General features: G+C 43.4%; 1 protein-coding gene across 6 annotated transcripts in view; it reads left to right on the forward strand.

Annotated features, from left to right (window-relative positions):
- Positions 1 to 14,931, forward strand: part of LOC111870818 (prickle planar cell polarity protein 3) — a 685,665-nt gene that overhangs the window by 541,746 nt on the left and 128,988 nt on the right. The window lies entirely within an intron of this gene.

Here is a 14,931-nt window from a genome sequence, read left to right on the forward strand (position 1 = left end):
CGTTTTTGAGGAACCTTATGCTTCTATTCTCAGGGTGCAAATAACCCTGTTCTGGAGATGGAGGCAGCCGGTTCCTCCAAAATGTTGGCAACCACCAATGAAGTTAAACGGCGTCATAACCCAGAAGACATCGCGATAGCGCAGTCGGTATAGCGACTGACTACGGGCTGGACTGCCGAGGAGTCGTAGTTCGAGTCCCTGTAGGAGCAAGATTTTTCTCCTCTCCATGTCGTCGAGACCGGTTCTGGGGTCCACTCAGCCTCATATCCAATGGGTACCGAGGGCTGTCTCTCCAAGGATAATGAAGCCTGGGAGTTAAGCTAACCACTCACCTCCATTTAGTGCCTAGGTCTAGAATACGTGGATCTATACATTTACTCCCCCATACGTTTTCATGGCACAGTGCTTAATTAGTTAAGCACGGGAACTTTAACTTACATTTTACCATAACCCAGAAATCCGCTGTCTTATACCTTAACTCTTTTCCCCTGAAATCGCTTTGAAAGTTGTAACTTGCTTCACATCAGGTCTTGCACCGGCATGATTGTAATATTATGTGTATGTATGTATAAGCCTGATCCTTCGTACGTTTTGTTTTCATTTGCATACTTTCTTTATGGTATGCGTTAGTACTCGCAGAAGAAATGAGCAGCTTAACGTTTTATACAAACTACCGTTAATAACCGGAGTGACAGACAAATGAAATGTTAAGATTAAAATGGTCATTTGCGCACTGTGCGAAAGATGTGATGAATATGAGAGCGTCCGAGCAGAAAACGAAACTGTAGAAGCCGATGCGATGACAGAACAGGGGTAAACAAGATATCACTTCCAGGACTATTGTTAAGTGTGCAGAAAGGCGTTTGAACACGAAGTGCCGCGGTGCACTGAAAGCCGCGGCGGTGTTGACAGCTACACGACTTGTTTTGCTACGTGGGCAAAATAGTGCCCGAACTGAGGAATGTTGCAAGAATGTAGGCTACTGTTATCCACTTAGAGACATGAATATTCTAGACTTTCAGTACTTATCCTGTTGGCGGTAAAATCGCTCTGGTGCCCAGACACCGCCCCATGGCGGCATGTACATGTAGTTCGGCTGAGTGGATGTGAAAACCAGGCGATTCCATCCCGCAATTCGCTGGAAGTCAGTGTTCGACCCTCCAAACTCTTTATCCGCGAAGAAAGACTCCCCCCCCCCGCGATGGGCTTAATAAATCTCAGAGCCGATCCAGACGTAGTTTCAAGAAAATTATCATAGACCTGCCCGGAAATGAAGCTCAATATCTCCAATAGTTAGCCCATCAGTTTACAAATGTGTGACCGATTTGATACTGGGTGATATCAGGAATAATATCAGTTCAGCTATAAAATTACTATAGCCTAAATAAGAGCAAAATAACAAGTTTGCTTGCAATTTTATTTTATAACCTGCTATGAGATGTGATGTAGTTATTCCTTATGAGCTGCCAGTTTTATAATACGGCTCCTCAGATATGGTGCCTCAATAACAAAACATGGCGGAGTTCTATCGCGGCAATAAATGGAGATTCAGTAATTGACATGTCATACTCGTTGCAGTGTTCATTCCAGTTGCTGTCGACTGCCGCGCTGTTTTCCTCTGGTGTAATATCATCTTGAGCACTCATTAGAAGCTATGCATTGATTGATAGACATATCGGTTGTTATAAAGTGACATGTACAGCAGCAGGTTTGTCCAAACTCTACGGGAGTAAGGCGTATTGATAGGCGGAGATAAAGTCCTTACATTCTGTACCTGGATGTGAGTTGTGATAAAGCCTTTTCATCCGTTGAATAAGAGGCTAGGTCTGGGTGTGCTTCAGATGAATGTATTTTAGCAAGAAAGGATACCGTGTTCGTTACATCAGGAGTAACAGGTTCGAATCAGACTCCGATCATAGATTTTTTCAGTCGAAATTTTGTTACGTTGCGGTGGACTCATAGTTCGCCTGCTAAGCAGGATATAGGAAGTGTTTGCTGTCTCGTTGGGGATCTTCGAGAGAACGTTCAGTTTGAAATAAGTCTGTTCGTTGTTTTATTTGCAGCTCATTTCTTGAAATTCCATCATTTGAATTTGATTGATCACTACAACTGTTCTGTTTCTGGACATTATCACCCTGTTTTTATTTAAAACACAAAGTTTTGGAGACTGGATTTCGTCTCCGTGTGGAGGTAGAACCAGAGTCCGGAGATAGGGACTAGCTATATCGATTGTGCCCAACTAGTAGGTTCTACCTGAGGAAGGGGACAGAATCCAGTATCCGAAACGTTTTGTTTAAAAAATATGATGATGTTTTAAATAAAACAAGACTATGGATAATGTCCAGAAACAATAGTTTTATTAATATATCATCGTCACCAAATTTTAGATCCTGAATGATCATTACGTAGTTTGCAATTACGGTATTTTGGAGCTGCACAATTGAGATGGCCTTGTTCACATCTTGTGGTATGTGGCGGACCGAGGAAGGACCATCTGCGCCGAGGACAGATATCAAGACGGTGCATCTACTAGAGCTATGACGTAAAGCGAGGGAAAAAATACACCACTGAATAGAGGCAAATTGAATCTGACAGCAAACAGTGAAAGAAAAGACAGGGATAGCTCTGTGTACACGTTTGTTATGTTGCTAATATAGTTGCTATAAAAGTTATTGTCACAGTTCTGTTTTTTGATTCTAGAAACTGCAGAAAGGGGACAGGGGCGCACATATTTTAACTGTCTAGGAGGAATGTACCAAGGTTTACTCCTCATGTGTTTGTAGTATTCAGTGATGAGTAATAGTGTCTATGCAATACTCAGTGAAGCGAGATACGTAGGCCTATAGGGAGTTAGGTAACAATGCCTCTTCCATTTGGTAAGTCTGCCTTGGTATCTCTTTTCTTCTGTCACAGGCTTCGTTATGCAATGTTTTATACTGCCATTTGTTACATATCAGTCCCTTTCGACTGTTAGAGAAAAACTGGATATTTCAGGAAATTGGCGGAACTTACTGGTATTTCCGCGAGATCATATAACAGTGGAAAAACGGGGACATAACGCATGTCCCGAGAGAGGTTCAAACCTGCGATCCCAGTCCAAGGCCATAAAACTCAAACTCCGTGGTTTTAGTCCGCAAGCGAACTATACCGACCGAGCGACCGCCGCTTGTCGGCGAAGTTAGTGCCAAATTTAGCGGGTAGAGGGTGTCGCGTGGTCAGCGAAACCAACCCCCACGGCCGTTAATTTCGGTTTTCTAGACCGGAGCCCCTATTTCTTTGAAATAACTCCTCAATTATCCTCACGAGGTTGAGTGACCCCGTTCCAGGCCCAGTACTTCTCAGAAAATCTGGCACAGCCCGGAATCGAACCCGTACCTCTGGATGTAGCCAGGAACTCTGACCACTAGACCACAGAGGCGGTCAGTCCAAGGCCATAAGATCCGCAAACCGCAGAAAATTGTTTTATCCCCTATCATCCATAAACAAATCAACTGAGGGCTTGGTGCATGGCCTATGGGTGTCATCGGGCGGCAAAGAATTTATTTTTATTTTTAAGGAAAACAAACCGACTCCGTATATCCTGAGCCAGATGACTCCAGTCCATCCTTCAACATATTTTCCTTCTAAGAGAAATTTTCATATTCTTCCATCTACAACTCGGCCTCTTCCCCTGAGGTTCCAAACCTTAATTTTCTATTACATTTTTCATTTGTCCAATTCTTGCAACATTTTCCGCCCGGCCCATCATCCTTGATTTTATCACCCAAAGAGTATTAGGCGAATAACGATTACCAGGTTGTTTCAAATTCCTTCAGTCTGATCTTCCTTTTACTCCGAGCCTTGGAATGAGCGACGAAGTTGCCCATCAACATGAAACAGCAGATAAATTTGATTTTATTTCTTGTCAGCGAAGTGTTGTAACATTCCTGTTATCTGAAGTATCTTAAATGTCATGCAATTGACATGTTTAATGACAGGCGATTGTGAAGTCGTTCAGCCGAGAGTGAAGTGGGTCCTCCTGTGATTGGAAGAAACTGGCAGATAAACAGAAAACAAAAGGTTGTGAATCTTTAGGAAGTAATATACTTGTACTTCAGAGATTTCATCAAACGCTGAGCTCTTAATTTCACTTTACAACACTGTGAAGGAAGTCTTGCGTAAATTATGAGTTACAGTCTACTTAATTAAAATATTTCTGCTTGCAATTAATTGAACGTCTGGCTACCGATATTAATTTACTTTTGCTGTTACTTTTCTTCAGGCAAAAACATAGTCTCTTTAGTCGGTTTATATGGGTAGAGTTCTTATCCACAAGTGATCCATTTAATTTCTGGCCAATCAGTTTTAAGTCAAAGGAGAATCAATTAACTCAACTTCCTTGCACATACTTACAGGAGGATTTCGTAAAAAACTATTAATTAAACAAGAACGTAATTTGTGTGACAAGAATGGAGTATATGTATTCTCTGAATGCTTCCGTTGCAGTTCTGCATGCCCCATTAATACGTATTTATGTCAACTTACTGCAAATGTAAATCTGTTCGGAAATTTTATGTACGATATAAAATCCACGGTAGCTTTCATAAAAAGTTAAAGTTGTTCCTGCCCTTAACTAACTAAGCACTATGCCATGAAGGCGTATGGGAAGTGAATGTATAGAGATCCACATTTTCTTGCCCTCGGCACTAGTTAGAGGTGAGTGGTGAGCTTGACGCCCCTGCCGCTTTGCCCCCGGCGAAAGAGCCCCCGGTACCCATTAGATAGGATGATGGGTGGACCCCAGAGCCAGTCTGGACGTAGTGAAAAAGAGAAGATTCTGACTCTGCCGGGACTCGAACTCCGACCCGTTAGTCTTCCAGTCGCTGTACCGACTACGCTATCCCGGCTCCATACGTTAGCTTGCGTGCAGTAATGTCCCACGAATAGCGTAGAATGACACACACAGAGCCAGATGTCATAGCGGTAGCGCTCTGGATTCGTTTTCGATAGTTGGTCTGTTCGAGTGTCGGCCGGGACACCGGCTATCCTGGTTGAGGTTCTTTATGGTTTTCCCCAGTACCTCAGGGCAAATGTCTAGCTGGTACGTTGATAAGGCGATGGCCAATTTGTTCTAAGTCTTTTCCAGTGTATCGTCAATTCCATGCGAGCCTGCAACTGGCAGCGTCATGAAATACTCTCCCTTCCCTCGCCCCGCCAAAAGACATTGCATTCAGATGTTTCATTTCTTTAAATACAGACGCGTGCCTCCGAAATATACGCCTATACCAAGCAAACGTTTGTAGATGTTAGCGAAATCTGCATTTTATTTTGGACAGAACTTCTTGCAGTTGGTATAGCGACCGGCTACGGGTTGGACGACCGAGTCAAGTCTTTTCTCTTCTCCACAGCGTCCATACCAGCTCTGGGAACTACCCAGTCTCCTATCCAATGAGTACCGGGAGTAAAGCAACTGGGGCGTGAGGCTGACCACTCACTTCCATCTAGCGCTGATGTCAAGAAAATGTCCATTCTCGCATATGCCTTCATGACATAGTTCTTAATTAGTTAAATACAGGGACACCTCTGCCTTGTAGAAGTTCTCACGGCTGTGAATGGACCTATAATGACGAAAGTCTTTAGGATGTAAATGTCTTCTGTCCTGAAGGTGGCAGTAGTAGGTGCATCCGAAACGTTTGATACCCATCTACCAAATTACACTGCATCATATCAAGACAATTTTTATATTGAAGAAAGCCGTCTTCTGGGATGTGGCGCAGTGTAGATGTGTTAACCGACGTTTCGGAGAACGTATCGCCTCCATCTTCAGGGTGGAAGAAAATAAAATACGCGAACGAGGAACCAGCGTGAGCAGGTGCTGACAGACTAATATCTACACGGCGCCACATCCAAGAATACGGTTTTCTTCTTGGTCACCGCCGTGTAAACCTCAATTCTTACAATTTTTATGTAGTTTACGTTTCGTTATTAACTATTTTTTTAAGAAAATTCATTTGATTGGTGTTATGAATAATTGTTTCAGAAGATTCCTTGTTCCATACCATTTGTGCTTAGTGCATTGATTTATGACACTTCAGTCAGAAGTAGAAATAGCTGTAGGCCTGTTCCTTAGTCTCCGTCCTGAGCAATAGAGCAAGTGTCTCCTACTTGGCAGCAAAATGAGTGGCCTCTGCCATTATTAATTGAAAGAAGTGGTGACGATAAGCTCACGACCAAATGAGAAACAGAATTAGCCCTCGAACTTGCTTCTCAGTTCATAGTGGTTCTCACACTGACCCGATCCGTCTATCGCCTCACCGTATGCTCTAGGAACTCTCACCGCCCTAGTTCAGTCCCCGGCGTCAGCGCTTGAATAATGAACTCTGATTCGTATCGGATTAGTATGAGCATAAAATGATTGCTGAAACAGCTAGGTTCTCTGCTCACAAGGGATGCGATTCGTGATGTCGCGTTCTTCTTACCGCTCGGATAGCTCTATTGTATAGTCTCATTAGCTGCAAATGAAAGTTGTATCGTGCACGGATTGGCAGGATATTGTAGCATGATGAGACTGCACTATTGTACACCAAACGTTTTCAATTACGTGTTCACACACACTCACGTAGGCATTTCCTTATACAAAGAGACTGAATCGTGTAGGGATTGTGCGCGATACATGGACGGCATGTCAAGACTGCGGAAAGGCATATGGCACTGGTCCACTGAAGACGTTCTGAAACCGTTCTCTAATGACAGCACGTAGAAGTACTGTAAGTGGGCTTTTCGTGATCCCAATAAACTTGAATTGTTATTAAAATTATGGTGTACTGGGTTATGACGCTGTGTAGGCTGAATCTGAGATCTTTCAGATGTAAACTACGTGTCATAATTATGTACGCCTGTTGCTTGGAAGTGTAAACTGATAAATTGGTCGGATTAATTAACGAGTTGTTTAGATTATGACCGAGACCGATGTGGAATTATAATTTTACGTGCGAACATTTTACGGTGCGATTTAAAGATGTGGCGTGAGACCGCCTCTGTGGTCTAGTGATCAGAGGTCCTGGTTCGATTCCCGGCGTTACAAGATTTTCGTAGAAGTAGTGAGTCTGGAACGGGGTCCACTCAACCTCGTGAACATAATTGAAGAGCTATTTTAAGGAAAAAGCGGCTCCGGTCTAGAAAACGAAATTAACAGCCGTGAGGATTCGTTGCACTGACCACGCGACACCCTCTGTCCCCTAAATTTGGCACTAATTTCGCCGACAAGGACGGCGGTCGCTCGGGCGGTATAGTTCGCTTGCGGACTAACACCACGGAGTTTGTAAGATTTGAGGCTTTCACGGCGGTGACTATGAAGAAAGCAGTCTTCTGGGATTTGGCACCGTGTATATGTGGTGTTAACCGACGTTTCGGAGGAACGTATCGCCTCCATCTTCAGGGTAGAAGAAAAAAATAAGAAATCTGCAAACGAAGAGACCGTGAGAACCGGTAAAAGCAGACAACACCAGTCTGCTTTTACCGGTTCTCACGGTCTCTTCGTTTGCAGATTTCTTATATTTTTCTTCTACCCTGAAGATGGAGGCGATACGTTCCTCCGAAACGTCGGTTAACACCACATATACACGGTGCCAAATCCCAGAAGACTGCTTTCTTCACCACGGAGTATGTTTTTGTTTTGATAAACAGAAGAACGAATTATGTGGAAAGGGTTAATATAGTTGGCATATGTACCCGACTTACCCTACTATACATATCTCTTCCACTTTTAATTATGCGACCCAGTTTCTCTTCTCTTTAGATTCAAGACGTCATGCTATGATGGGCGTCGACCTTTCATGGACTCCGAAACAAAATACAATCAGGTACCACTTGTTTGGAGTTTTAGGTGCATGGCTTCTGACGACTCCACTAGCAGCCCGCTCGTCTCTTCGATTCAGATGACGTCAGAATTATTGTTCGAAAGGAAAACAAGTTCATAACATTATTTTCAATTATGGAAGTTTCAAAACAGATAATTTATGGAGCTTCATGTGGCAGTTTAATTCTGGAATCTGATGAATAGAATTTTCCCAGCGAATTAAATCTTGTGTGAATGTATGAAACTCTCAGCTTATATTATTGAGTTTCCATAGGTCAATTAGCATATGGTAATGAGAGAATGCCGAGAGTCATGGTAAAACAATGTTTTTATACTGGCAGTTGCTGATGCCGGCGGTTTCACTTCAATGAATTTCTAATCAGACTGAACAGCACTACAATATTATTACAGGCTACAGCAAGTTTACGATCTGATAGGTTGTGTCTTTTCTATAACATAATATGCTAATATTTCTTAACTATGTCAGCCACATTTGAAATAGGGGGATTGATTTTTTTTTATATCTTGGTTTGACGTTTCCATCCTCTAAATCAGGGTTGTCCAGTTTCAACCCCTTGAGGGGCCGCGCTGTCCCTTAGGTATGAATGAATGTATAAGGGGTGGGCCTTCTTGGCCCTTGCACCGCGACCACAGTGATCTATTGTGCCTAGGTAACTACCAGATAGCCGCATTATTAAAAAAATAACTTCCCCCCCCCCAAATATTTCAATACAGATACTTACAATATACGGATTATTTATACAACACGACTGACCTGTGTAACCATTAAGTTAAAAATAATTTATTTCAATTAAATGTTCGAATGTCGACGGTACAGATAAAGATCTCTATCCCTCTATCCACTAAAGTTCGCACTAAACTTCGCCGACAAGCGGCGGTCGCTCGGTCGGTATAGTTCTCTTGCGTACTAAAATCACGGGAGTTTTTTTTTTTGTTTTTGTTTGTGTATCATCACTACCTAATTTTATCTAAATCCACTGAGTGGTTTGGAGGTGAAACGTGCAACGGATGGGCTGACTGAAAGATTTGTTTGTACGGACAGAGGGACAAGCGGCGCGCGCAAGTCATACGTTGATGTGCCTAGTGCCAAGATGGGCTGCAGTCTCAAATACATTACATCTTATTCAAAGCAGTTGGGAAGAGGAAGGAAGAAGGGGGAACTGGAGGATTGTGGTCCATATTCTGAAGCGCGGGCGACGGATGAATTCCATGTGAATCTGCAGCAGCGACAGCTCTGTCGGGATTAAACAAAGGGCCGCATAAAATGAGGAAGCAGTACTTAACAAAAACAGTTAAGCTCGCGTAAATTTAATTCCATTGTTCCAATTAGCATTTCCTCTAATTAGTTTGAAAGAACAGAGAGTGAACAGAAATTAACCTACTTGAAAGAAGATGTAACATTATTGAAGCTAATGAAAATGAGCAGTAACAACATTAGCCCTCCTCCAAGAGTGTTAACTCATTTTAAAAGTTTCCCTTTTCTGTATAGGCCTGCATATTGATATTTCGCTGTCACTTAATTCACTTCACAAACTTAGCAACCAACCATCAATTTCTGCCACTCGGTGAGTTATCACCGGTCAATTACAAATAGAAATGTAGGCCTACCACCATTGTTTCATTTTCTAAAGTGCATTGTTATTTTATTATTACGTAGGTATAATAGCCTGTATTAGGGGCACGCGGTAGTATAGCTGGTTGAGGCACTACGTCACAAACCGAAAGGTCGTGGGACCGAGTTCCGATGAGGTCATTGAATTTTTCAGTTGACCTAATCCTTCTAGGCGCACTATGGCTTTGGGATCGACTCAGCCTCTAACAGAAATGAATACCATGAATATTCCTGGCATAAAAGCGGCCGGGGCATAAGGCTGACAACCTTACCTCCATCTATAAGCCGATTGTGTAGATAATGTGGGGCCCTGGATGTCTCACAACCCTATGGGCATCCATGGCCTCTTACAGGGATAGCGTTACCTTTACCTTTCTACTAGCCTGTCTTAGATACGGTAGTTTTAATTACTATATTTAAATTATTTTTAGTTGATCAGATTTGGGGGAAGGGGTGGGAATAGCTCAGCCGATTTTGCATCCGGGCTGCGCCCTGGACGATCGAAGAACTGGGATTCGATTCACGGCAGAAGCAAGCGATTTTCTCTTCTGGATGCAGACGGCTGTGTGCCTTGTAGAGCTTCTTCTCCAGTGACTACAAAGTCTCTTCCCTATAGGGTAAAGTGGCCGGTGCGTGAAGTTGACCGCTCACTTGTGTCACTAAGACCTGTTCCTTCAGGTTAAAAGATTGCCCGCATAGACGCCTTCTATCAAGGCACAGCTTTTGTTGTTTGCTGGAGCATTTATGTGTTCAGATTATATATTTTAAGGTTTTATTATAGATATGGAATTTCTTCTGGCTGTTACATCACGGAATTTCCGCTTCGTAATGAATTTTTCTTTATCTCTGAAGGTGGCTCGTTACCAAAATTCGGTAACTTTGCTGTCAATCCGCGACGAGGCTTGTGGTCTCATCTTGTGTCGGTGTGCTTACTTTTACACAAATTTCTATCCTTGCAGAGGTTAGGTATGCAGAGCCCTAAAATCCTGACTCCATTATGTTACTAGTTTTTCTTTGCTTGGGTCGGGCCCTTGGCGTTTTATAGCAGGCACTCAGAGATTCATAAAAGCACATAACTGTGGAGTCACAGCTCTCATTTATGATTTGAAATGTTCTTAAAAATACTTGAAGGCATTATTGCTTATTAGAAGAGAATGCCGTACCTCTTGGCTCTATTCATGGGAAGACATAACATAAAACGAAATGTGTTGCTTGACCTTGCAGTTGCCAGGTATTAAAACCTCTTCTGTTTCTGTATCAGACTAATTCCATGGACTACAGTTTTTCCAAAGATAATAGACCAGTTAGTGAAGAAATACACATTTTATGGAACAGGAATGTTCATTACCATGTTCACAGGACCCAAACCCAACATTGTACCCTTATTCCGTATAACGTAAAAAGGTAAAGTTGTCCCTATGCCTAACTAATGAAGGCGTATGGGGGAGTGGATGTATAGATCCACATTTTCTTGACATCAGTACTAGTTGGAGGTGAGTGGTTAGCTTCACGCCCTGGCTGCTTTACCTCCGGGGAAAGGGCCCCGGTAAACATCGGATATGAAGTTGGGTGGACCCCAGAGCCGGTCTGGACGTCTTGTAGAAGAGAAAATTCTTGCCCCTACCGGGAATCGAACTCTGACTCCGCGATCGTCCTGCCTGTAGCCAGTCGCTATATCGATTGCGATAAAATAAATCGATTGTAAGAACATTTCACAGCCCTCAGTGGGGCGAAGGTTCCTTGAGGTCCACGTACATGGCACATTATGGAGTCAAGTTAAATCGCACCCATGACAGTCATGGATATTGATGGCTTCCTCTGTCTCCACTGTGTGGGAGAGACAAGGAAACAAACATAGAAGCCGTATATATGTAGCATACTTGCTGACAGAGGCCTGTGGGAGAAGCAAATACATCAAAAGACAAACTGAAGGCAAGTGATGGACGGCAAACATTGAAGACTTCTCGCCGGTTGTTAAACAACTGAACGACGCGAAGCGCCTCTGTGAGAGGTGCAGTATCTCGGGTACACTATGGCGAGAAGTTTAACGAGTTTCACTGCGGTCTCTTGGACTATGTATAGCCTATAAGTAACTTCATGTAGACGAGCGCTTCTTGAGAAGCCCTCAGCTATGCAGCTACTGTCCGTACGTGTTTGCTTCTATCGAGAGTTCAGTGTGTTTATTCGCATTTCCCCTGTAACAGGATGCGTCTTATTCTTCTCATCGTTACTGGGCTTCCTTATATTTAGTGACTGGCTAGGGGCTGGGTGACCAGGGTTCGATGCTCGTTAGGGACCCCTGCCTTCAGACCTGCTCCGGTGCCTACTTATCTTGCAGTCCAGTTGGTCTAGGGACTTGTTTAATGAAGGCATAGTATGCCTACTTATCTTGCAGTGCAGTTGGTCTAGGGAATTCTTCGCTGAGGGCATAGTATGCCTACTTAACTTGCAGTCCAGTTGGTTTAGGGACTTGTTTAATGAAGGCATAGTATGCCTACTTAACTTGCAGTCCAATTGGTCTAGTTACTTGTTCGCTGAGGACAGAGTATGCCGACTTAGCTTGCAGTCCTGTTCGTCTAGGGACTTGTTTAATGAATGCATAGCAGTTGGTTTCATCTTGTGCCGAGGGTAAGGAAAAGTGGAATAATCTCCACTCCTCATATTTCTTCAGCTTGTAGTGCTTAATTAAGTGCAGAAAAAACCTTTACCTTTAAATTCTTACCATCTTTGACCGATTAGTCGTACTATGGTCAATTCCGAAGAATTAGTTCTGCAAGTGTCAGTCTTGATTGACATTTGGTAGTAACCATTGAATAGGCAGGGAACAACAGCGTAGAATGATCCGGACATCCGTCCATGCTTCGCGGACTTCACACTGGCAATCCCAGTACTTGATGATCGGTCCAAGGCTGTACCGACTTTACCTCGCCCAGTCATTGTGTCGTTCCTTTTCATTCACTTCCCGTACTTACATTATACGCCAAATAATTTTATCAATTGCTGCATGCACGTTAATGTCTCCTTGTCTTGACCGCCTCTGTAGTCTAGTGGTCAGTGATAGATCCAGAGGTCCGGGTTCGATTCCCGGCACTACCCGATTTTCTGAGAAGTAGCGGGTCTGGAACGGAGTCCACTCAGCCTCGTGAGGATAATTGAGAAGATATTTCAAGGAAATAGCGGCTCCGGTCTAGTTAACTGAAATTAACGGCCGTGGGGATTCGTTGCGCTGACCACGCGACACTCTCTATTCGCTAAACTTGTCACTCTCTTCGCCGACAAGCGGCGGTCGCTCCGTTGGTATAGTTCGCTTGCGGACTAAAACTACGGAGTTTTTTTTTTTGTCTTCAGAGAAATGGTCATTCCATTCTGTAGTACATAATATATGCAGTTGAAAAAGCTCCGTTAGATAACTCATCGATCAGTCTGTCAGTCAATCAGTCAGTAGCTACAATTTTTATCTGTATACACCATATTATGATATTTTGATTTGTAAAGGAATGACAGGTTTTAAGGTCGAAATTATGTTTGAAGTGATTATAAAGATACAGCAATATGCGAGTTATGCAGATTTTATTTGCATAATATTGTGATGTATCTATCCATTGCTAATGAACGGGTCGCTATACACGTTCCCGTAACAACCAATACTTCTATTGGTAGGCAGCGGCGCTGTAAACATTCCTTCGCAATAAAAGAGGAATCGGTGTTTTCTATGAGTCCGCCTCGAGACTATGTAAGTAGTCCAGCCGTAAATCACAAGTCGGTCGTGGAACGAGAAGCAGAATGGAGAGTGACCTCGGCGGTCAAGGAAGAAAGGTTCGGCTGAAGATTGACCGTGATTTATTGTAACCGTGATTAAGAGAGACTGCACAAGAAAGTGTTAAATCCAGTCAGCCAATCCAAAACCCGTTATTATCAGTCACGGAACCCCGGACACGTGACAATGTAAGTACACAAGATCTGTTAACGTGCATCTCATGCAGAATGACATGGTAAAGTTTGGTCAAGGGCGGAAGATAAGCAAGACATGTAACATGCATAAAGAAGGTAATACATGCTTATAAAATTTTGTATTGGTGGCACTACGGTACAAGCCGGAAGGTCGCGGGTTCAAGTCCTGATGAGGTCATTGGATATTTTCAGTTTACCTAATCCTTGTAGCCGCACTAAGGCCCTGAGGTCGACTCAGACTCTAACAGAAATGAGTACCAGGAATATTCCTGGGGGTAAAGGGCGGCCGGCGCGTAAGGCTGACAACCTCACCGCTATCTATGAGCCAATTGTCTAGAAAATGTGGGGGCCTCAACATTTCACAACCCTATGGGCCTTCACGGCCTGTTACAGGGATAGCTTTAGTTAGGCCGGCGCGTAAGGCTGACAGCTTCACCGACATCTATGAGCCGATTGTCTAGATAATGTGGGACCCTCAACGTCTCACAACCCTATGGGCCTTCATGGCCTGTTGCAGGGATAGCTTTACTTACTTTACTGAAAAGAGGGAGACCACCCGGCAGACCTAGAATAGGAGAATAATATTGAAAAAAATGTTAAATGAGTGTGATTTCAAGGGTTCATGTGGCTCAGAATAGAATCCAGTGGTGGTGGGATATATTATGGACGTGTTATTGGTCTTCTGCTTGCAAAGATGACGGGGAATATCTGGTTCAGCCAGGCGATGTATCAGACTCCGAAGGCCTCTCTTACATGGAAGTATATTTAGAATATACTGGCTTTGCGTCACGACTTGTAGTTGAAACGTACCGAAGATGGTGTCTCGACATGGCATTTCCTTGCCCCAGTCAAACTGCAGTTGGAGAGCGTCGATTAATCAAAGTAAGATATTTCCTGTCTTCACGACGATTGATTTCAATTAAATCTTCTGGTGATCAGCCGTAATAGTATGTGTACATTTCCAACGTTTCGGAGAGTCTTTGCCCCCATTATCAGGGATTGATGTCCTCACATCTACCTGATGCTGGAGACTCCACATTGACACTGCTGATCGCCTGCGACAACTTCACCGTAATGGAAAAGTGTTCTGATGACAAGCTGTTTGCTTTCCTCGAAACAGCTACATATCGGAGTCACGGCAGTGTTTCAGCTATGTTTACAAGGTTAGGAAAAGGACTATAGAAACACTTGCGTGGGCGAACCTTGTTGTCGGTAGACAGAAACAGTACGGATGCTGCAAGCAATTTAGCTCGTTGAGAAATAACACTGCCCTCTCTTTTCAGGTCGGTCCGCTTTCGACACACAGAGTGTACTGGCGAAACTGATGAAACAATAGTTGTTTGTCCTTATATAGGAGAGTCAGTTATAAATGCAAGGACAGGGGACAGTCCGTTGGGTCAAGCTGAACCTCCTGGAGGGTGACGTATGGCTGGATCACCACAGCTACCAACTGTTTAAAAAATATTTCCTCAGTGTCCTTCGTTTTGTTAGTATCAGTAAGGTAGGCAGC

This window comes from Cryptotermes secundus, unplaced genomic scaffold (assembly GCF_002891405.2).
Source record: "Cryptotermes secundus unplaced genomic scaffold, Csec_1.0 scaffold499, whole genome shotgun sequence".
Classification (NCBI taxonomy): Eukaryota; Metazoa; Arthropoda; class Insecta; order Blattodea; family Kalotermitidae; genus Cryptotermes; species Cryptotermes secundus.